Raw genomic sequence first — 22,431 nt, 5'->3', positions numbered from 1 at the left:
AATTGCAAAATACAGCAAATTACAACTGACAAACACCAAAAAGAAAATCCCGTATTTCTGCAGATCATCTTACCTTATAATAGACAAATATGCAAATTGACCGCACCTTCGCTATGCCCAAGCCACGCCCACCAACCAAGCCACGCCCATCAACCACGCCCACCAGGAAACCGTTGCAGGGAAGCTGGGGTGTGGCAGAGCCCAAGGCCGGGAAAGCCGCCTGAGGCTTTCCCGGCCTTGGGCGCCAGCGGGGTGCCTGCTCCAATCGCAGGAGCGAGCCGACCTAGGGGTCGGCTCACTCCTGAGATCGGGTAGCAGGGACGCTGGGTGCAGCCGAGCCCAAGGCCACCGCCCAGGGCCAAGCCGGGACCCTGAAAGAAGGTAGAAGGCGGTGGCCACAGCCAAGGCCTGGGTCCCTGGTGCCGGCAGAAAACTGGTGCAGGCAGCCAGGTGAATGAAGGTCTATTGCACGGATCTTCGTGCAAACGGGCTACTAGTGTCATTGTAATAACAACTTAACAGGTTACATTGCTGGTGACAAAAACTGTGATTCAGACGTCTCAGCCCAGAGAGCACTGTTGGCCTCTCAAAGAGGAGCTGAGCGTTGGTTTAATGACCATTAGATGAACCCACTACAGAAAATAAAAAGAATCTGCCATTTGACTAGGCTGTACAGAAATATTATTTAACACAATTTGGTAAGCAGGGTTGAGCATTTTTGGTTTTCTCATCTTTGAGGAAGTGTATATATAAGGAAGGACAAGGTTTCAAGTTAGCAACGCTTGTAGAAGGAAGGAGGTGTGCTTAAAGAAGAATTTTACATTTCAAAAATTCCAATTTTAAAAATAAGCCTAGGAGAATTATAATTTTAAAATTTCTCCAGTATGTCCATGGATATGTGACTCTGATCATTGAAAGCATGACCATATCAAAAATACCATAAGGACACTCTACAGGGGAGACAAGTAGCAATGAAAGTAGTTTTAAAACTTGTTCCATGCTCAGTACTATGCCTTGGATCCTTAGTATGTACACATTCAGATTCACTGTAGAAATATTTACTAAAATCAAATAACCACTTAGAAATGGCATTGCCTTTGAAATCACTTAGCCTGCCTGATCCTCATATGTATGCGCTAGAAACAAGCCTTCTGGAACCAAGACGCAAAGAAGCTTTCCCCCCACATTTCCTAGTGTCCCTCTCGTGCTGGCAAGATCATGGAAACAGCCTTCCTCAAAAGTCAAACTGGACAAAATAATTTGCAGTGAAATATAATTTAACATACAGTTAGTCAACATTCATTATACAAATTAAAACAGATCAAACATTTGAAGTCAAATGTCTGCAAAATTTTGAATTTGGAAAATTATGTCAATATTTTTTATCCTTTTTTTTTCTTCTTCTTCTTTTTTTTTTTTTTTTTGGTAATGTTGTAGTCCAAAAATAACATTGGGCTCATAAAAAAGAGAAGAAAATACTGAAACTGCAGTAGAAAAGTTGGAAATGGTATAACCAAAATAATGTACAGAAAAATTACACTTGTCAAAATAAAATGAAAAATGTAAACAAAAAAATACAAATAAAATATTTTTCTATTATATTCAGAAAAGAGTTTTAATTGTAATGATTAGCATTGAAAAGTGTGATATTTAAATGAACACTCACAGACAGCTGGTGTCAGTGAAACTTGGTACACTCTTTATGGAAAGCTAACCAGCAATTCAGATCCTAATCCTTAAGGTCTATAACCTTGACCAAGTTTTTCTACTTTTAAGAATTTACCCTAATGGTGCAGCCATTATGAAAAAACAGTAGGAGAATCCTCAAAAAGTTAAAAATAGAACTACCACATCATCTAACAATCTCACTTCTGGGTAGATATCTAAAGGCAATGAAAACATGACCTCGAAGAGATATTTGCACTCCCATGTATACTGCAGCATTATTTACCATGGCAAATATATGGAAACAACTTCAGTGTCCACAATGAATGAGTGGATATAGATGTTTTATACATATATATGTACTAGAGGCTCAATGCACAAAATTCATGCACTCGGGGGAGGGGGGCCTCAGCCTGGCCTGCGCCCTCTCACAGTCCGGGAACCCTCAGGATATCCAACTGATAGCTTAGGCACGCTATCCCCAGGCCTAAGCTATCAGTCAGACATTCTTAGCGCTGCCGTGGAGGCAGGAGAGGCTCCCACCACTGTTGCTATGCTCACCAGCTGTGAGCCCGGCTTCTGGCTGAGCGGTGCTCCCCCTGTGGGAGCGCACTGACCACCAGGGGGCAGCTCCTGCATTGAGCATCTGCCCTCTGGTGGTCAGTGTGCATCATAGCGACCGGTCATTCCACTGTTTGGTCAATTTGCATATTAGCCTTTTATTATATGGGAATAGGGGCCCAGTGCATGAATTCGTGCACCTTGAAAGGAACTGTAGGCCACGAGGCTGCGATGAGCACAGGGGCGGGTCTTGGCCCATCTTCCGTGCCCCCACCCAGCCCTTCCCGCAGCGGCCCCCAGTCCCCTGTCTGCCAGCAGCCCCACTCCTGCCACTGCCACTCCCACGCGCTGACAGCGCCAGCCCCGCTTGTACCTGCTGACGGAGCCGAGCGAGTGGGACCAGCGTCAGCAGCAGGTACAAGCAGGGCTGGCACCATCAGCAGGTGCAAGCAGCGAGATCGCCCCTCAGGAGCAGGGGGACGTGGAGAAGCCCTCAGGGGTGATCGGAGCTGGCAGCTGTTGCTTACACCCACTGACGGCGCCAAGCAATCAGGACCGGCGGTGGGCACCGGCAGCGGGTGCAAGTGGGGCCGGGGCCGGCGCCGGCAGCAGGTGCAAGTACTGGGTGGGACTGCGGCATATGGGAGCAAAGAATTTTCAGTAACCACCAGAGGCTCGTCCCAATGACAGCGACTGGCGCCCAGCCTTGGTCTGGTGCTCCCGCTTACCTGTTCCACCATCCCACCATGGCCAACACCTGCCACATTCCAGGCTCTGCCGCCTGCTACCGACGCCCGCCATGTTCAGCACGCACCCTCTGGTGGTCAGCACACATCATAATGACTGGTTGTTTGGTTGTTCCACTGTTTGGTCTATTTGTATATTAGCCTTTTATTATATAGGATGTACATATGTATACATATACACACACACTGGAATATTATTCAGTCATGACAAGAATAACATCCTGCAGTTTGCAACAACATTGATGGACTGTGAAGGGCATTATGCTAAGGAAAATAAGTCAGACAGAGAAAGCAAATACCATGTGATATCAAATATATGTAATTTATAAAAGCCAAACTCATGGAAACAGAGACTAGATGTTGGTTACCAGGAGCTGAGGGTGAGGGAAAGGAGAGATGTTGGTCAAAGCATACAGACTTCCAGTTGTTAGGTGAGTAAGTTCTGGAGATCTAAGATACAACATAGTGATTATAGTTAATACTGTATTATATACTTGAGAGTTGCTAAGAGACTAGATCTTAAATGTTCTCATCACAAAAAAGAAATGGTAATTATAAGATGTGTTGCAGGTGTTAGCTAGCACTATGGTGAAAATCATTTAAGTATTATCAAATTAACACATTGTATACCTTAAAGTTACACAATGCTATATGTAAATTAAATCTCAAAAAAGGTGGGGGAGGAGAAAAAGAATTTACATTAAGTAGAAAGATCTATACTCAACAATATTCACTCTTTATTAATAACTAGAGGCCCGGTGCATGAAATTTGTGCACGGTGGGGGAGGGGGGCTCCCTCAGCCCAGCCTGCACCCTCTCCAATCTGGGACCCCTCGAGGGATGTCTGACTGCCCATTTAGGCCCAATCCTGCTGGGCCTAAACTGCTAAGAGACCCCAGGAGCTCTCTCTCTCTTTTTTTCTCTCCCTCCCTCTGTTTCTCTAACCTTAACCCCATCCCCCATCAAGTGAGGACACAGAGAGAAGGTGTCGCTCTGCAAGCCAGAAATAGAACTCTCACCAGACTCATACCATACTGGCTCCCTGATCTCTTGGATATCCAGTCTCTAGAACTGTGAGAAAATAACTTTCTGTTGTTTAAGTCACCTAGTTTATAGCATTTTGAAATGGCAGCCTGAGTACACTAATATATAGTTTTCAAAGTATTATAGAACCCCTTGATCGATGCCTAACTGCTCCCCTGCCAGCCCGATTGCCCCTAACTGCCCTCCCCTGCCAGCCTGGTCACCCCTAACTGTCCTCCCCTGCTGGCCCGATTGCCCCTAACTGCCCTCCCCTGCCAGCTTGGTCACCCCTAACTGCCCTCCCCTGCCAACCTGGTCACCCCTAACTGTCCTCCCCTGCTGGCCCAGTCACCCCTAACTGCCCTCCCCTGCAGGCCTGGTCACCCCCAACTGCCCTCTCCTGCTGGCTCGGTCAATGCTAACTTTCCTCTTTTGCCAGCTTGGTCACCCCTAACTGTCCTCCCCTGATGGCCCAATTGCTCCTAACTGCCCTCCCCTGCCACCCTGGTCGCCCCTAACTGTCCTCCCCTGCTGGCCCAATTGCCCCTAACTGCCCTCCCCTGCCAGCCTGGTCACCCCTAACTGCCCTCCCCTGCCAACCTGGTCACTCCTAACTGTCCTCCCCTGCCAGCCTGGTCACCCCTAACTGCCCTCCCCTGCAGGCCCGGTCACCCCCAACTGCCCTCACCTGCCCTCCACTGCTGGCCTGATCACCCACAACTGCCCTCCTCTGCTGGCCATCTTGTGGCGGCCATCTTTGACCACATGGGGGCAGCCATCTTGTGTGTTGGAGTGATGGTCAATTTGCATATTACCTCTTTATTATATAGGATGGAAAGTTGGCCCCATTGGTCTTCCATGGGGAAGGCAACCATGAGAATGCTTTATTTAGGATCACCTTTGTCTGCATTGTAAAGACTACACACAAAAGTTTCATTTCCTTAGAAATTTGGTCTGAGTGGGGCTGCGACAAAGGGTTCTATAATATTTAGAAAACTATATATTAGTGTACTCAGGCTGCCATTTCAAAATGCTATAGACTAGGTGACTTAAACAACAGAAAGTTATTTTCTCACAGTTCTAGAGACTGGATATCCAAGAGATCAGGGAGCCAGTACGGTAAGGGTCTGGTGAGAGTTCTCTACCTTCTCTCTGTGTCCTCACTTGATAAGGGGAGGGGGTTAAGGTTAGAGAAACAAAGGGAGGGAGAGAGAAAGAGAGAGAGAGAGCTCTCTGGGTTCTCTTCCTTTAAGAGTACTAATCCCATGAAAAGGGCGCCACCCTTAAGACATCATCTAAACCTAATAATCTCTCAACGGCTTCATCTCCAAATACTATCACATTGAGGGGTTAGGGCTTCAACATATGAATTTTGTGGGGACAATTCATTCCATAGTTAGCATTATATTAAAGAACTAGAGGCCTGGTGCAAGAATTCGTGCACCAGTGGGGTCCCTCAGCCTGGCCTGCGGGATTGGGCCAAAACTGGCTCTCCCAACATCCCCTGAGGGGTCCCAGATTGTAAGAGGGCACAGGCCAGGCCGAGGGACCCCACCAGTGCACAATTGGGGCCTGGGAGGGACCACGGGAGGGCTCCAGGGTGCATCCAGCCCATCTCGCTCAGTCCCAATCAGCCACACCTCAGCAGCAAGCTAACCTACCGGTCAGAGCATCTGCCCCCTGGTGGTCAGTGCACAGCAGTTGAGTGGCCTTAGCATATCATTAGCATATTACACTTTGATTGGTTGAATAGCCAGCTGGACGACCAAACACTTAGCATATTAGGCTTTTATTATATAGGATAATATTTCTAGGTCAACCTAACTATCCTACATAATAAAAGCCTAATATGCTAAGTGTCTGTCCATTCAACTGTTCGCTATGATGCGCACTGACCACCAGGGGGCAGATGCTCTGACCAGTAGGTTAGCTTGCTGCTGGGGTCCGGCCAATCAGGGCTTGGCAAGAGGGGCCAGACACACCCTGGAGCCCTCCAGTGGTCCCTCCCTGTCCAGGCCGAGGGACCCCACTGGTGCACGAATCCGTGCACTGGGCCTCTGTAGAATAATAATAAATGATAATCATGTTAAATCATAAGTCATTTATATAAACTAAAGACCTAGCATCCTGATGCAATTCTTTAAAACAAAATAAAGGTACTGAAAAGAAAAATTTTCGCTTTAGTATGACAGAATTAGAAAATGGAGATTTCACAATACTTGGTAAGTGGGTGCTAAAACCATTGAATGGGAGGCTATTGGGAAAACAGGATATTCCCACAGTGCCCAAGTATGTATTACCTCTCAGATTACTTATTAATTCCAAAGGTAAAAGGCACCTTTTCCATGTGGCAATCTGGCAGTAGCCATCCAAATTTAACAATCACACAAAAGTATCACTAGTAGTAGGACAACCTGACATTATATGTCTCCTGAAGAGATTTGAAGTCACAACATTACCTGTATTGTGAATGAAGGATTCTGGACAAATAGGTTTTATCTAAAATTAATCAAATCTAGACATAAATTTCAGTCTACATGAAATACAGGCTAGGCTTAAGAACATCATGGGAAACAATCAGGATATATAAAACAACTGGCCTGGGTTCTTCAAGATCATAAATAAAGGGGCCAAAGATTGTTCTGAATTAAAAGAGACAACAATCAAATTTAATATATCAAATTCAATGCATTCAAATATCCTATATAATAAAGAGGGAATATGCAAATTGACCATCACTCCGCCACAAAGATGGCAGCACCCAGAGCGGAGGCGGGGTTTCCGTAACACAAGATGGCTGCACCCACAGCAGAGGCCGAGTTCCCGTAATGAGCCTTAATGAGCAATCATCAAGGACCTGAGGCTGAGCCCTCCCCCTGCCCCCATGGGGCTTGACAGACATCAGGCTGTGCCCCCCACCCTGGCGCCAGGCTGGAGGACTTGAGGCTGCATCCCCCCCGACCAGCAGGGCTTGATGGGGGACCTCAGGTCATGCCCCCCACCCGACTGAGCTTGACAGGGGATCTCAGGCTGCGTCCCCCACCCAGCGGGGCTTGACGGGGGACCTCAGGCTATGCCCCCTGCCTGGCAGGGCTTGATAAGGGTGGGACCAGCCAAGTCTGGATCTAGCCCAATGGGGGGGTTGGCCAGGTCTGGGTCTCACGTGATTTTGAGGCGCACATGGGGGGTGAGGACATGACTCTGGGTCCCATGGTGCACCCCAGACTCTGACAAGAGGAAGATTTCATATACATTTTACTAATTTTCTTTCAAGTCTGACACTTCTATTATAGAGAAAGGGCAAATATCAATATTAAAATATTTCCTCTAATTAATCCCCTTTTAATGTGCAAGAATTTCATGCACTGGGCCACTAGTACATCTATAAAAAGCATTTGGAAATAATTGGGAGAATTTGAATATGGAATGGATATTAAGTAACAATATGAAATTATTATATTTTTCTTAGGTGTAATAATGGCATTGGGATTAAATATCCTTATGGTTGTATGGTGAAATATTAAGAGTGGGCTTTCATATTTCTGCAAATGACTTTCAAATTATTCAGCAAGAAATCAAATTTATGCATGTACATTGAAATATTTCTAAATTTGGTAACATGTTAACAATTGTTGAATTTAGTGGGGGTATATGAATGTTTTTTTGTATTACCCTTTCAACTTTTCTCTATATTTAAATTTTTTAAATAAAAAGGTTATCAGTTAAGAACTTTTTCATTTAAAAATAAATACTAAGTATATAATATATAAAATAAGTATGTTGTTATAAAACATAAATACTCATAAATATATCATCCAACCCAAGATCTAGAACACTAACAATATCCTTAAATCTATACATATGCTCCTCCCCACCCTATTTCTTGAACTCTCCCCCAACTACCTTGATATTTTTTTAAATTTATTAAGTACATACAAAAAAGCTCTAGCCCCAGCTTTGAAGTTTTTGGGTGTGGTTTTTTATTTTTCATTTTAGGGGTTATCCTTAGAGACTTCCCCTATCATTTGAAAAATGAGTAGTGCCCCCAAGGTTTATACTTTAAATGTTCTGTAAAGGAAGATATTCTCAGAGCAATTTAGACCAAGGTATCTAAAGTAGAAATCCATAATGCAGGTTTTTAAACCTTTTTGTGGACAAATATACATTATTTCTGTTGGGATCAGTGCTGAAAAGCAGCAATTGTTTTGGATAAAATGCTTCCTTCTATACAAAAACAAATAGATTTTTAATATGAAATACAGAATGTCTTATAATTAACAACACTTGAAGAATCTGCTCTGGTATTTCATTCAGTCAAGGATAAAGAAAGAACTCTAGTTAGTAAATAAAATAAATCTAGCAGAACATTGAATGATTGAGAACAAGAAACATTAACAAAACAAAAGAAAGAACTGAGTCAAAGTTTAGAGTACTGCTAAATCAGAAATTAAAAAAGAAAGTGGTTTATAAAGTCAGGGTTTTTATGTATTACCTTGAGATTTTTACCTCTATTGACAGGAAATATAAGAGCTCCATTAAATAAAAGCTAATACATTGCCCTAACCGGTTTGGCTCAGTGGATAGAGCGTCGACCTGCGGACTGAAGGGTCCCAGGTTCGATTCCGGTCAAGGGCATGTACCTTGGTTGCGGGCACATCCCCAGTAGGAGGTGTGCAGGAGGCAGCTGATCAATGTTTCTCTCATCAATGTTTCTAACTCTCCATCCCCCTTCCTTCCTCTCTGTAAAAATCAATAAAAGTGTATTTAAAAAAAATAAAAGCTAATACATTATAAGAAAAAAACTGATAAAGCATAAAGTAATTGCATGTTATTTCTGGGTTATGTAATTATGGGTGAATTTTTATACTGCATTCCCAAAATTTTCTGTAAGTGTGCACATGTTAATGTATAATAAAAAAACTATAAACCTGGTATTTTAAATATCAAGGTTTAGCATCTTTTTTTAATATATAGTAGTAATAATGTTTCCTATTAAAGAATAAAGTCTCAACCCTTGGATTCACTTACTTTTAAAATTTATTTGCCCATAACAACATTTTTTATATTTTTACTCTTCTTACCAGTAATTATTCAAATCTACTTCTTTTTGATTTGGTCATGGCATGTTGCATGTTTCTAAGAATATTTCCATTTCTTCTAGGTTGTCCAGTTTGTTGGCATGTTGTTTTTCATAGCAGATTCTTATGACCCTTTGTATTTCTGTATTATCAGCTCTAATGTTTCCTTTTTCATTTTTAACTTCGTTGATTTGTGTCCTCTTTCTTCCTTGATTAGTCCCGCTAAGGTTTTGTAAAATTTCTTTATCCTTTTCAAAGAACCAACTCTTAGTTTAGTTAATCTTTTCTATTGTTTTTCAGTTTTCTATTTCATTTATTCCTGCTCTAATCTTTATTATTTCCTTCCTTCTGCTATCTTTGGGCTCAGTTTGTTCTTCTTTTTCTAGTCTGTTAAGGCATAGAGTTGGGTTGTTTATTTGAGGTCTTTCTTGCTTTTTTTTTTTTTTTTGATGTATTGATTATATATGTATTTTTTATGTTCTTTTTTTATTGTCTAAAGTTTTACATATGTCTCCTTTTTCCCCACTTGACCCTCCCCTCACCCCCAGCCATTCCCACCCCGGGCAAGCCCCCACCACCCCAGTGTCTGTGTCCATTGGTTATACTAATATGCATGCATACAAGTCCTTTGGTTTCTCTCTAACCACCCCACCGCCCAACTCCCCTGCCATTTGTCTCTGGATCTATTCTTGTTCATCAAATATGTTGATCATTATATCCCACATATGAGTGAGATCATGTGATATTTATCTTTCTCCAACTGGCTTATTTCACAAGCATAATGCTCTCCAGTTCCATCCATGCTGTTGCAAATGGTAAAAGTTCCTTCTTTTTATAGCAGCATAGTATTCCATTGTGTAGATGTACCACAGTTTTTTAATCCACTTATCTGCTGATGGGCACCTAGGTTGTTTTCAAATCTTAGCTATTGTAAATTTCTTTCTTGCTTCTAATGCAGGCATTTATTGCATGAACTTCTCTCTGAGAACTGCTTTGTTACATCCCATAAGTTTTGGCATGTTGTGTTTTCATTTTTGTTTGTCTCAAGAAACTTCTTATTTCTCCTTTAATTTTTTTTGGAAGTGTTTTTAAATTTTATTTTTTGTACAAAGAGATAGCATTCTGCAGCAAGGGTCAAATTGATACTAAGGTCAGCATCTTTTCTTATGTTCCTAATCACTTTTAGCCTTCACTTAAAAAAAAAAAACCACAATCAATTCTATATTTTTTTTATTTCAAAATTTGAAGGTAACCACAATTATGTTTTCCTCACAATAGTAAATTCAAAAGAGTATAAAGGTGGCAGCTTTACATCTCAGTATTAACAAATATTCAACTGTTACAATGGATGCTATTCTTAAAAGATAATGTAACAAATGATCTCAGAAAGCAGAAACAGATACAGCAATATCTTTCCCACTCCAGACAGATAAACACTTCATTACAACATGAACAGCCAAAGAAATAGCATCAGCTTCACTGCACACACACACATACACACATACACAGAAAAGAACCCTCCCTTCCTCCATTGTACTCTACTAGCAGTTCACCTTTTTCCCATAAAGTTTGTTATGCAATTACAATCTCTATATATCCTACCTAATAAACTAGTAATATGCAAATTGACCGCACCTTCGCTACGCCCAAGCCATGCCCACCAACCAAAAGCCACGCCGACCAGCCAATCAGGGCGAGTATGCAAATTATCCAACAAAGATGGCGGTTAATTTGCATACGCTGAGGGAGGGAGGAGTGAAGACTGAAGACAACTTAGAAGGAAGAGGGAGGAAAAGCAGAAAGCAAGGTGGCTGCCAGAGGGAAAACCCGGGCGGGGCGGGGCGGGCGGAGCGGGGCTGGGCGGGGCTGGGCGGGGCAGGGCGGAGCGGGGTGGGCGGGGGGCGGGGCGGGGCAGGGCGGGGTGGGGGTGGCGGCAGGGCTCTGAGGGAGTGAAGGAAGAAGGAGGTGGGAATGCGGGGAGGAGGGGAACCGCGTGGTGGCAGGTGGTGGTGTGGGTGGCAAGGGAAGGAGGAGGCAGGGAGGCGGGGAACCTGATCGGCCCTGATCGCCAGCCAGGCTTAGGGATCCTACCTGTGCACAAATTTCGTGCACCGGGCCTCTAGTCCTATATAATAAAAGCATAGTATGCAAATTGTCCCCTCGACCGGAGTTCTTCTAGTAGTTCGACCAGGGAACGGGCCGGCCAAGGGAAGGGTGGGAGGCCCCAGTGGCAGCACGCTGCTGGGGAAGGGAGAGAGGCCCCGGTGCTGGCAGGCAGCTGGGGGAACAGAGGGAGGCCCTGGTCGGCAGTCGGCAGCCACTAGGGACCCTACCCATGCACAAATTTTGTGCACTGGGCCTCTAGTTAATAATAAATGTCACTGTATATATCCATCTTGGCATCTACTTAGAGAAACCAAACTGACAAAGAATACAGCTAAAAATAGTGAAAGATTTGAACAGGCAATTTACTAAAAAGGAACCTCTCAGTGTAAGTATACAAAGATACACACGCAAATGAAACTAAACAACTTTCTTACACCATATACAAAAATAAACTCAAAATGGATTGAAGACTTAAATGTAAGACCTGAAATCACCCCTAGAAGAAAACATAGGCAAAAAAACTCTTTAAGAGCAGTCTTAGCGATATTTTGGGAGATATAACTCCTTGGGCAAGGCAACAAACCAAAAATAAAAAAGGGAACTACATAAAACTAAAAAGCTTTTACACAGTGAAGGAAACCATCAACAAGATTAAAAGGCAATCTAGTGAATGATAGAAAATATTTGAAGATGATATATCCAATAAGGGATTAATATCCAAATGTATATAAAGAACTCATACAACTCAACATTAAAAGAAAATAATCCAATTAAAAATTTGGCAGAGGATATGAATAAACATTTCTCCATGAAACATATAAATGACCAAGAGACACTTGAAAAAATGCTAATCATCAGAGAAATGCAAGTCAAAACCACAAAGAGATATCACCTCACACTTGCCAGAATGGCTATTATAAAAAAGACAACAAATAACATGTGTTACTGAGGTTGTGGAGAAAAGGGAACCCTTATGCAATATTGGTGGGGTTGCGAATTAGTTCAGCCACTATGAAAAATAGTATGAAGATTTCTCCAAGAATTAAAAATATAACTATTATATAACCAGCAATTCCACTTCTGGGTATTTATTTTATTTAAAAAAACTATAATTCAGAAAGATATATGCATCTCTGTTTATTGCAGCATTTTTTATAATAGCCAAAATATAGAAGCAACCAAGGTGTCCATCAATAGATAGCGAAAGAAGATGTGGTGTGTGTATACAGTTGTGCATTTACAGTTGTGAGTATGCAAAAGAATTTATTCTTGCCCAGCTGTGGTGGCTCAGTGGACTAAGCACCATCCCATGGACCAAGAGGTCCTGGGTTCAATTCCCAGTCAGGACACATGCCTGGGTTGTGGGCTTGATCCCCAGTGGGGGTGTGCAGGAGGCAGCTGATCACAGATTCCTTCTCATCATTGATGTTTCTATCTCTCTCTTCCCCTTCCTCTTGGAAATCAATAAAAATATATATTTTTAAAATAATTTATTCTTATATTATTATTTATTTATTATTGCATAATTTATTTATATTATTTGTCTTCCTCATATTATTATTATTATTTTGTATCCTTACTAATGGTTTATCTTTTAGGTAATGATGGCTGGTAATTTACCCACTTTAGTATACCCCTGTATATACAATAGAATATTACTCAGTTCTAAAAAGAATGAAATCTTGCCATTTGCAACAAGATGGATGGACCTACAAAGTATGACATTAAGTGAAATAACTTGGACAGATAAGGACAAATACCATATGATTCCACTTACATGTGGAATCTGAAAAATAAATGAACATACAAAATGAAACAGAAACAAACCCACAGATACAGAGTACTAACTAATGGTTGCCAGAGGGGAGAGAAGAGGGAAGTTGGGTGAAAGGGGAAAGGAGATTAAGTACAAGCGTCCAGTTATAAATTGCAGGGATGAACAGCAAAGAGAATAAAGGCAATAATATTGTAATGAACAGCAAAGAGAATAAAGGCAATAATATTGTAATAATTGATGTACAGTGACAGATAGTTACTAGACTTATTGTAGTTATCACTCTGAAAGGCATATAAAAGTTGAATCACTATGTTATACAACTGAAACTACTATAAAATTGTATGTCAACTATAATTAAAAATAAATTTTAAAACCCACAAAGGTACACATATAATACATACACATAAACAAAAGTATGGAAGTCATTTTTAAAAAAATCTACTTCAAATATATGAAATAGAAGGAAGAACATGGACTTGAACTTAGAAAAGTAAGGCCATCTCCTCAAAAGCAGGATTATTTATGAACCAAGGGAAAGAATATAAAATTTAGTTGTCTCTGTAAGTGCAAAGGTTAACACTCACTGAGCACTGCTGTATGAGTTCCCATGAATTAACTCGCAACAATCTTGTGAGGCAGGATGACACAATCCCCATTTTAGAGATGAGGACATTGAGGGGTGCAAAGATTAAGAAATATGACCAAGTTGTTTAAAATTTTTTTCATTCAAATTCAGTTGTACACATATATGGCTTAGGGACTCTATTCTAAATGCCATTTTAAAATATGTTTGGAAACAGAATGAAATATAGGACTCAGTCACATTTTAATTTTTTGATCTCTAGCACAATTTTTAACCTTTCTGGACTAAGTTCTCTCCTCTAGAATAGAGCAATAGCACTTCATTATTTGCAATTATATTTTGGAAATTATATTTAAAATTATAGCATGCTATACAAATGAGATATTAACATTAGTTTAGTGCTGCAGAAGCTAAATTTTAAAACATGGGATAGCTATAAAATACAATAAAATGCTAAATTTGGAGGCATGTAATAAAGCCAAATATCAATTGAAAATTAATTTTAGCCAATTATTTTCATTCTTCCTCCCATATGTGTGTGTGTGTGTGTGTGTGTGTGTGTGTGTGTGTGTATGCATGCATGTTTGTATACCTGCAAATTTATAAGTAAAATGCATCTTACCAGAAGTGGAATAAGTAACAAAGTTTAAATGTTACTACCTTCCAAGTTCACAGCCTTGGGAAGGGAACCATGTCAATGAATCAGCTTATTGAGGTTCTTTTTGACAAATAACTTATCATAGTCATAAAGAATAAGATATCACAGTGATGCCATAAGATGCAGTGTGTAGACTGAAATGAGAGGAATGAGAATGAGATGTTTCATGAATTCTTCAAAATTCATGTTATCTTTATGTCCTATCCTCTCACATTTTATCTGTCCAACATGATTATTATCACTTTACGAACTAGGGTTCCTGGTCAGGGCACATGCCTGGGTTGTGGGCTTGTGTTGTGGGCTTGTGTATGAACTAGGGTTGTTTTCTTTCTGAATATTAGCTGTATTAAGGAGTCTAATAAATTAATTGGTACAATGGCCCCAGATGTATTTTGATTTTTTAAATTTATGAATAGGGCTACATCATGATACTACATGGTAATAAACTCATTTCATATAAGACTATTTACTGTGGTATTCTACAACTGTATTGTTCTATCACTAATTACATAGAGTACGGGATCATAGTAGTGGGCTTTACATAGTTTAATCATTATCAGAACTGTGCAATTATAGAACACTAATCTTACCAAATAATAGAGAAACATGTAAATTGACCATACCTCCGCTACACCCACAGCCAATCAGAGTGAGTATGCAAATTAACCCAACAAAGATGGAGGTTAATTTGCATACATACCTGGGTCCCGGGAATCTCTTCGGCACCCAGGTCACTCCAAGCCAGCCATCAGAGGGGCCGAGCCTGAGATCAGAGGGGCGGGGGGCAGGGGCCAAGCCTGGGATCAGAGGGAAGGGGAAAAAATCAATGGAAACATATCCTCAGGTGAGGATAAAAAGAAAAAGAAAGAAATGTCATATCCTATGAATGACACATCTTGAAAATGCCTAAAGAAAGTTGTCATTTTTTCATGGTGAGGGACTGGAGTATATGTTGATGAAAATACCTTGGCGGCTGCAGTGACTGGCAGTGGCTGCAGGAGTAGGGTGATGGGGCTGGCGCCTTCCACTGATCAGCCCAGTCACCTTCCGCAAAGGAAGGCCAGACTGCAGCTTAGGTCTGCTCTCAATGGGGAGCGGGCCTAAGCCATCAGTAGGACATCTCCTGAGGGCTCCCAGTACGTGAGAGGGGTAGGCTGGGCTGAGGGACCCCCTCCCCAGTGCATGAATCTCATGCACCGGGCCCCTAGTAACTAATAAGTGAAAAATCCATAAAATAACCTTAATATTTTGAATATTAAAATTGTAATACTACTATTGACTAATATGTTTATTATTTTTAAACTAGAGACCCGATGCACGAAATTCGTGCAAGAATATGCCTTCCTTTCCCCGGCTGTCGACACAGGCTTCCCTCTGGCACCCAGGACCCGGGCTTCCCTCCAACCACAAGCTTTGTCCAGAAGGACATCCGGAATGATATCCAGAATGACGTCTGGTCTAATTAGCATATTACCCTTTGATTATTATAGATGAGTCTCATGCTACACTTTGAATTTGGGGATGCATTTTCCCTGTACAGGATAGGAAGCTGATTCTTTCCTTTGTACTATTTTATGTTTTTATATCATAGTAAAGAAAGTAATGACATAGGGATGTGCTCTGTTCTGTGATGGTGGCTAGAAAATGGAGTCATGAGGCAAGACATTGTACACACATTCGTGCACTTTGAGACAATGCTTGTTTGTCAGCAGAATTCATTTTCTCTTGCATTCTGTAAACATCCTTAGAACAGGCCAATGTTCGCTTCTAGAACCTTATATTGCTTTGAAATAATAAATTAAAGAATATCAGAGATATAATATTAACTCAAAATGTCTATGCACCCATATTATGAACAATATTGGTGTATTGTTCTAAAATTTACTTTATTTGGTTTTCTTCTTATATTTTCCTTGGTTCAAAGATTAAGCAAAGTTAAGTGTTTTTTTACTCCTCACCCAAGGATATTTTTCCATTGATTTTTTAGAGAGAGTGGATGGAACCGATAGAGGGAGGGAAAGAGGGAGGGAGAAAAAGAGCAAGAGAAACATCTATATGTGTGAGAGAGACAGAAACATTGATGTGAGAGAGACACATCAATTGGTTGTTTCCTGCATGCACCCGACTGGCCAGGGATTGAGCTTGCAACAGAAGTTTGTGCCCTTGACCCAGAATCAAACCCACAACCCTTTGGTCCTAGAGCCGACACTCCAACCATTGAGCAATTGGCCAGGGCTAGCAAAATTAACTTTTTTAAAAATTAATTAATTTTTTTTAGAATTTATCTTTATTGTTGAAAGTATTACAGATGTCTGCTTTGTTTTTTTGTGTGTATATGTGTATGTGTGTGTTTTTAACATTGATGCCCTCTTGCCTATACCCGCCCCTTCCAAGCCTTCACCACACTATTGTCTGTGTCCATGGGCTATACATATATGCATATAAGTTCCCCAATTAATCTGCCCCCTCCCCCACTCCCACCACCACAAAGTTAACTTTTTAACACACTGAAGAAAAGGGCTCCATGATTTGTGTCGGGGAGAATAAAAAGGTGACAAAGGAAATGAGTATGTAAAAAAAAAAATCTGTAATAGCTTTCAATACTGTATGTAACCGTTTAAGAATTAACGGTTAAATTAGTCACTATTTGCACTTATAAGGAGCCAGACTAACTTTTCTCTTACCACAACAGAACAGAGGCTGACCTAGTTCCCCAAACGAAAACTGAAGTAGACACAGTGGTTGGCTTAGAGTGGGGATTTTCTCTGTGGTTGAACATTCGAGGGGTTCTCACACCAGTCTTCAGCTTAATAAAGTATGTCAATGAAGCTTGATGAGAAGCTGGATTTCTCTTGCCCCTGCTCAAAATAGTTTAGGAGGGAAATGATAGTGTTTACCTGAGCCTACTATGGTGAAAGTAGTTAAGTAATTATGTCTCTTCCATCCTTTTCATGATATACTTCTTAGGGGCCATGCATGCCTTACACCAGTGGAAACTAACAAAAAATCATTTACTGGTACTCTGTTTCCTGAGCAGAATCTGAGTGATGATTTATAGAACAGCTTTAGTTTGAGACCTTGCTCCTTTGCTGCTCTATCAGACCAGAAGGGCAAAATCTGTCTACTAGACCGGGAAGTAGCATCTATCTATGAACAAGGAAGTAGCACATGTCTACCAGACCAGGAAGGGAGAATCTGCCAAGCAGACCAGGAGAGCAGCACCTGCCTATCAGATGCGGAGGATATTATCTACTAGACCAGGAGGGTAGTTAGTATCTGTCTACCAGAACCAATCTATCTATCTATATAAAAGGCTAATATGCAAAGAGTCCCCCTGAGAGTTTGACCGGGAGACCAGGAGTTCGATCACTCTCTGTGATGTGTGCTGACCAATAGGGGGCGGCGCAGAATGAAAGAAGGCCCTGGCTAGCGGCTGTGCTGGGCGGAAGGAAGGCCCCAGCTGGCAGCCAGAAGGCCCTGATCGTCCCTGATCGCTGGCCAGGCCTAGGGACCCTACCCATGCACGAATCACCGGGCCTCTAGTGTCTAATATCTATCCAACAACTGGGAGGACAGCTTCTGCCTACCAGACCAGGATGAGTAGCATTTTTCAGAGCCCACGGCGCAGCACATTAAGTAAACTTACTTGGTTTTTATATTTGTCTACTTGATTAAAAAATCATGTTATAGGAAATTCTGGTGACTTAGCAATCAGACTCATTTATATATTTTGGTATGAAAGTATAAATATTAGAAAGCAAACTTTTAAATATAGAGTAATGTATTAAACCTGTATAAGCATTACGAGGTCACAAGAACAGATTATCAGTACTTACAGCTCTACAGAATTTAGTTTCAGATGGAAAATATATCCTAAGTACAGTATTTATTCTGCTTGATATTTAAGGAAAGCTATGGAATAAGTACATTTGTACATAGGCTGGCTTCACTAAAAGGTATAATGATTTTTTTTTCCTGAGGATATCTTAATATGAGGAAAAGCACTTTGCAATGCCAGAAATCTAAAATAGTTATGTATAATTTCAGTCTTATTTTAAAAATATGATTATGTAGTAAATAAATCAAGGAATGATTCATATCCAGGTACACTAATAAAATATAAGTTATATAACACATATCTAGACATTCTTTTTAATGTGGTCCAAATTAGAAAGTAACACATGACTATTTCTGTGGGAGAAAATGCAGTTTTAAAAGATAAATGCCTTATTTTCTATAAGAATTATACATTTTAATAATTGGGGAAATATAGACACAGAACTGCTATTTACTTAATAATTCATCTATTAATATGCCCTATGTTATTCCTTAGAGATTGAAGTTGGTTTGTGTCAGGAGTACATACTGTGAGTTAACAAAATATAAATCAGAGTAAAAAATTAAGATCAAGAAGAAAACAAATATGCAAACTGAAAGGGAATCCCAGAGTATCAGTTCGGTTCCCATAGATCAGTGATCTTTCTCAACACTATTCTATAATACTAGAGGCCTGGTGCACCAAATTCGTGCACTTGGGGGGGTCCCTCAGCCAGGCCTGTACCCTCTCACAGTCCAGAAGCCTCTGGGGGATGTCCTACATCCTTAACACTGCCACAGAGGTGGGACAGGCTCCTGCCACCACCACTGCGCTCACCAGCCATGAGCCTGGCTTTTGGCTGAGTGGCGTTCCCCCTGGGGGCAGCTTCTGCATTGAGCATCTGCCCTCTGGTGGTCAGTGTGCATCATAGTGACCAGTCATTCTGTCGTTTGGTCTATTTGCATATTAGCCTTTTATTATATAGGAGATTTGCTATAAGTAGCAGGTGTAGTAACAACTTCTTTACTATCATGATATAAATTAATAAATATAACATCTTTATATGTAATAAAAAATACAAATGAAAGTTTGTAACTATCTACTTTTCTATATGTAAATATTTTGGTGATATATATATATATATTTAATAAATAAAATAAATATAGTTATAGTTATAATTTTATCCTATATAATAAAAGCATAGTATGCAAATTGTCCCCTAGACCGGAGTTCTTCTGGGAGTTCCACCAGGGGGTGGGCTGGCCAGGGGAAGGGAGGGAGTACCCGGCCAGCAGCCGGCAGCCACTAGGAACCCTACCAGTGCACAAGTTTCGTGCACTGGGCCTCTAGTAAAATATAATTATTTTTATATATAAATATGCCTAAACTATATTAAAGTGAAGTGCATATATATATATATAAATATATATATATATATATATATACATATACATACACACACACACACACACACATATATATGTGTGTATATATATATATACATACACACATACATATATATTTATATGTAGGCATATAAATATATATATATAAAGATTTCACTGGGAGAGTTAAAGAAGTAATCTGATACTTGGATGTAAATGTTGCCTCACCATGAATGTGACAACTACAAAGGCAGACTGATGCTGGTATGCTATAGTGGTGACTCAACTGCAATGAATAAAATGCCAAACAAAACAAAGGTCAATTTCCCCTTGATTTATACCTTTGTTATCTATCTGGAAAATTCTTAAAACAGGACAAAAATCACTTAGTGTCTACTCTCTCTACTCTCCAAAGATTGCCCTTAATATCTTCTCCTTCCTGTATAGGCAAGCAGCCTCTCACATCAAGAGGGGGCCTTTATTTGTCCTCACCTAAGTTTGGACTGGGCCTGACCAATGGAAAGCAGCCCAGTGCTGCTCTGAAACTTCTGAGCTGAGACTGAAGGAGACTGGCAGCTTCCACGTGACACCTTTTGGAACCAGCCACTATGTTAGGGGACACCCAAGCCATGTGGAGAGACCACATGAGGGAGGCGCTCCAAATGACAGCTCCAGGTCAACTCCCTCCCAAGGGCCAGTGGATGTTCAAGCCCAACTGCAGCAAGTCAACATCCCCTGGAACAAAACTGCCCTCTGAGCCAGTCATGCCACGGCACCGTGGGAGACAATAAACTCTTGTTGTTTTAAGCCTCTGTGTTTTGGGCTGTTTAATTATACAGCAATACTAACAGCATTGGTATGTAAAACTGAAGTGGGTTCTAGGTTCAGGCCCATATGGACAGATTTTTTTTTTTTTTTCATCGATTTGAAAATCTAGTCTTGCAGATAGAAAAGAGTTCTTCATTATGAGAGACTGTCCTATATACGCAGGATATTTATTATCTCTAGTCCCTACCCTAAATGTCAGTAGTGTTTCCTGTTTATTATGACAACCAAAAACACTTCTACAAATTTCCAAAATGCTCTCTAGGGGGATGGTACTGACTTTGCTAAGAACCACTAACTAGGATAATTATTTGTAAAGTGACTACAATGCTAGGGAGTGGAAAGATAAAAATGAGGTCTAATCCACACCTTCAAGAAACTCACAGCTCAATGGGCAAGATAACAAAATGAATGACATTATAACAGAATGATAAAGATTTCACCTTGCCAGGAGATATTGTCCTGGCACTGTGGTAGTACACAGAACCAGTAGTTAAATTGGCCTTGGGAAGGGTCAGGATAAGTTTCCTGAAGGAGTTAATTATTGAGTTGAGTTAGCCAGGTGGAGAAGAGGTTGAATGGAAACTCAGGCAGAGGAAAGAGCTTGTGCAAAAAGCACAGTGACACACTAGCAGCCATAAGGGTAACAAGGTAGGCTGGGGCCAGATGGTGATGTATCTTTAATGCTTTGCTAAATAGTTCATTTAAACCTGAAGGCAATTTTGTAGTTCTAGCCAGAGACAATGTCATATATTCACCACAACACTATCACAGCCTCTCTTGAAGTTGGCTTGGTGCCCTGTGACTTGCTCTGGGCATTGAATGTGGGTGGAAGAGATGTAAGCCAGTTGCAGGCCTGGTTCTTGATAGCATCCCCCACAATCCTCTAATTCACTTTTTTCCTGCCTCATGTTGGAGGCCACATGGTCCAGATGGCAAAGCTCCAAGACGAAAGAAGGCTATCTGACTTGTATCAGATATGTGAGAGGTCTACTTTTATTGTATTAAGCCACTGAGATTTGGGGGTTATCCATCAGAATTCTGCCAGGAAACAAATCACTCCATATGGTTCAAATGAAGAGACTCTAATGAAGGAAATCCTTTCAGAGGTGTGGACAGGGTAAGTAAGGGAAGAAACACGGGAGTCAGGAAGCTGTTCTCACTCTTAGAACTGAAGAGGCAAAGGGAGGAAATAGACTTGTTAGAGCCCTGAGAACTGGTGCCAAGGAGGAGGAGCCAGCAGCGGGAACTCTGGTCATGGAGCATTATCACCACTGCCAGAAGGAGGGGGAGAGCTGGGACAATATACCCTGACCTGCCTCTTCTGTCCTGTAGTCTCCTGAGAGGTTGTTCCCACCAGCCAAACCAGAATGCAGCCCCAAGGGAGCCCAGGCGATGCTCCTGCAAGGGGGGTGGGGGTGGGGGGGGAGGGTGTGCAATGGGGGAGGGGGGTTAGAGAAGGTAAGTAGTTCCTGAGGTTTGTCTGTTGTGGCAACTAGCTTTAATTACACTAATACCAAATCACTGGAGGTTTTTAAGCAGATTTTTAAAATAAGTTTTCTTAAACAATTTACACACAGTAAAGTTCATCCTTTTGAAGTGTACAATTCAGTGGTTTTTAGTATATTCACACAGTTGTATAATCATCCACACTATCTAATTTTAGAATAATTTCATCACATCCTCTTAACCTCCCAAATCCCATACCCATCAAGTAGTCCCTCCTCATCTTCCCCATTCCCCCAGCCACTGGCAACCACCAATCTACTTTCTGTTTCAATGCATTTGTCTATTCTGGATTTAAATTCACTCTTATAGTATGTGGCTTCTGTGTTTGGCTTCTTTAATTTAGCATAACACCTTCAAGGTTCATCCATGTTATAACATGTGTTCCTTTTTAATGCTGAGTAATATTTCATTGCATATGGTACAGTTTTCAAAGATGACAGCTGTGTAGAGAATAGGTTGGAGTGAGCCAAAAATCAATGGCAGAGGAATGTGTGTGTGTTGGGGAGTGATCACATTCTCTAAAAACATTCTCTCAAATTATTTTAAGACCCAGAAATAAGTGAGAGGTGATAAGTGTAGGGAGCGGCTATAGAGTTAAGCCTCGGACTGACCTGTTGGCAAAGCCACAAATAAGTCCCAGCTTAGAGGGCACAGCCCTCTTAGCATAATTAAGCTTGACCTTATGACACTCTCTAGAT

This window comes from Eptesicus fuscus, chromosome 8 (genome assembly GCF_027574615.1).
Source record: "Eptesicus fuscus isolate TK198812 chromosome 8, DD_ASM_mEF_20220401, whole genome shotgun sequence".
Classification (NCBI taxonomy): Eukaryota; Metazoa; Chordata; class Mammalia; order Chiroptera; family Vespertilionidae; genus Eptesicus; species Eptesicus fuscus.
The sequence above is the reverse complement of the archived record's forward strand: the minus strand, read 5'-3'. Positions refer to the sequence as shown.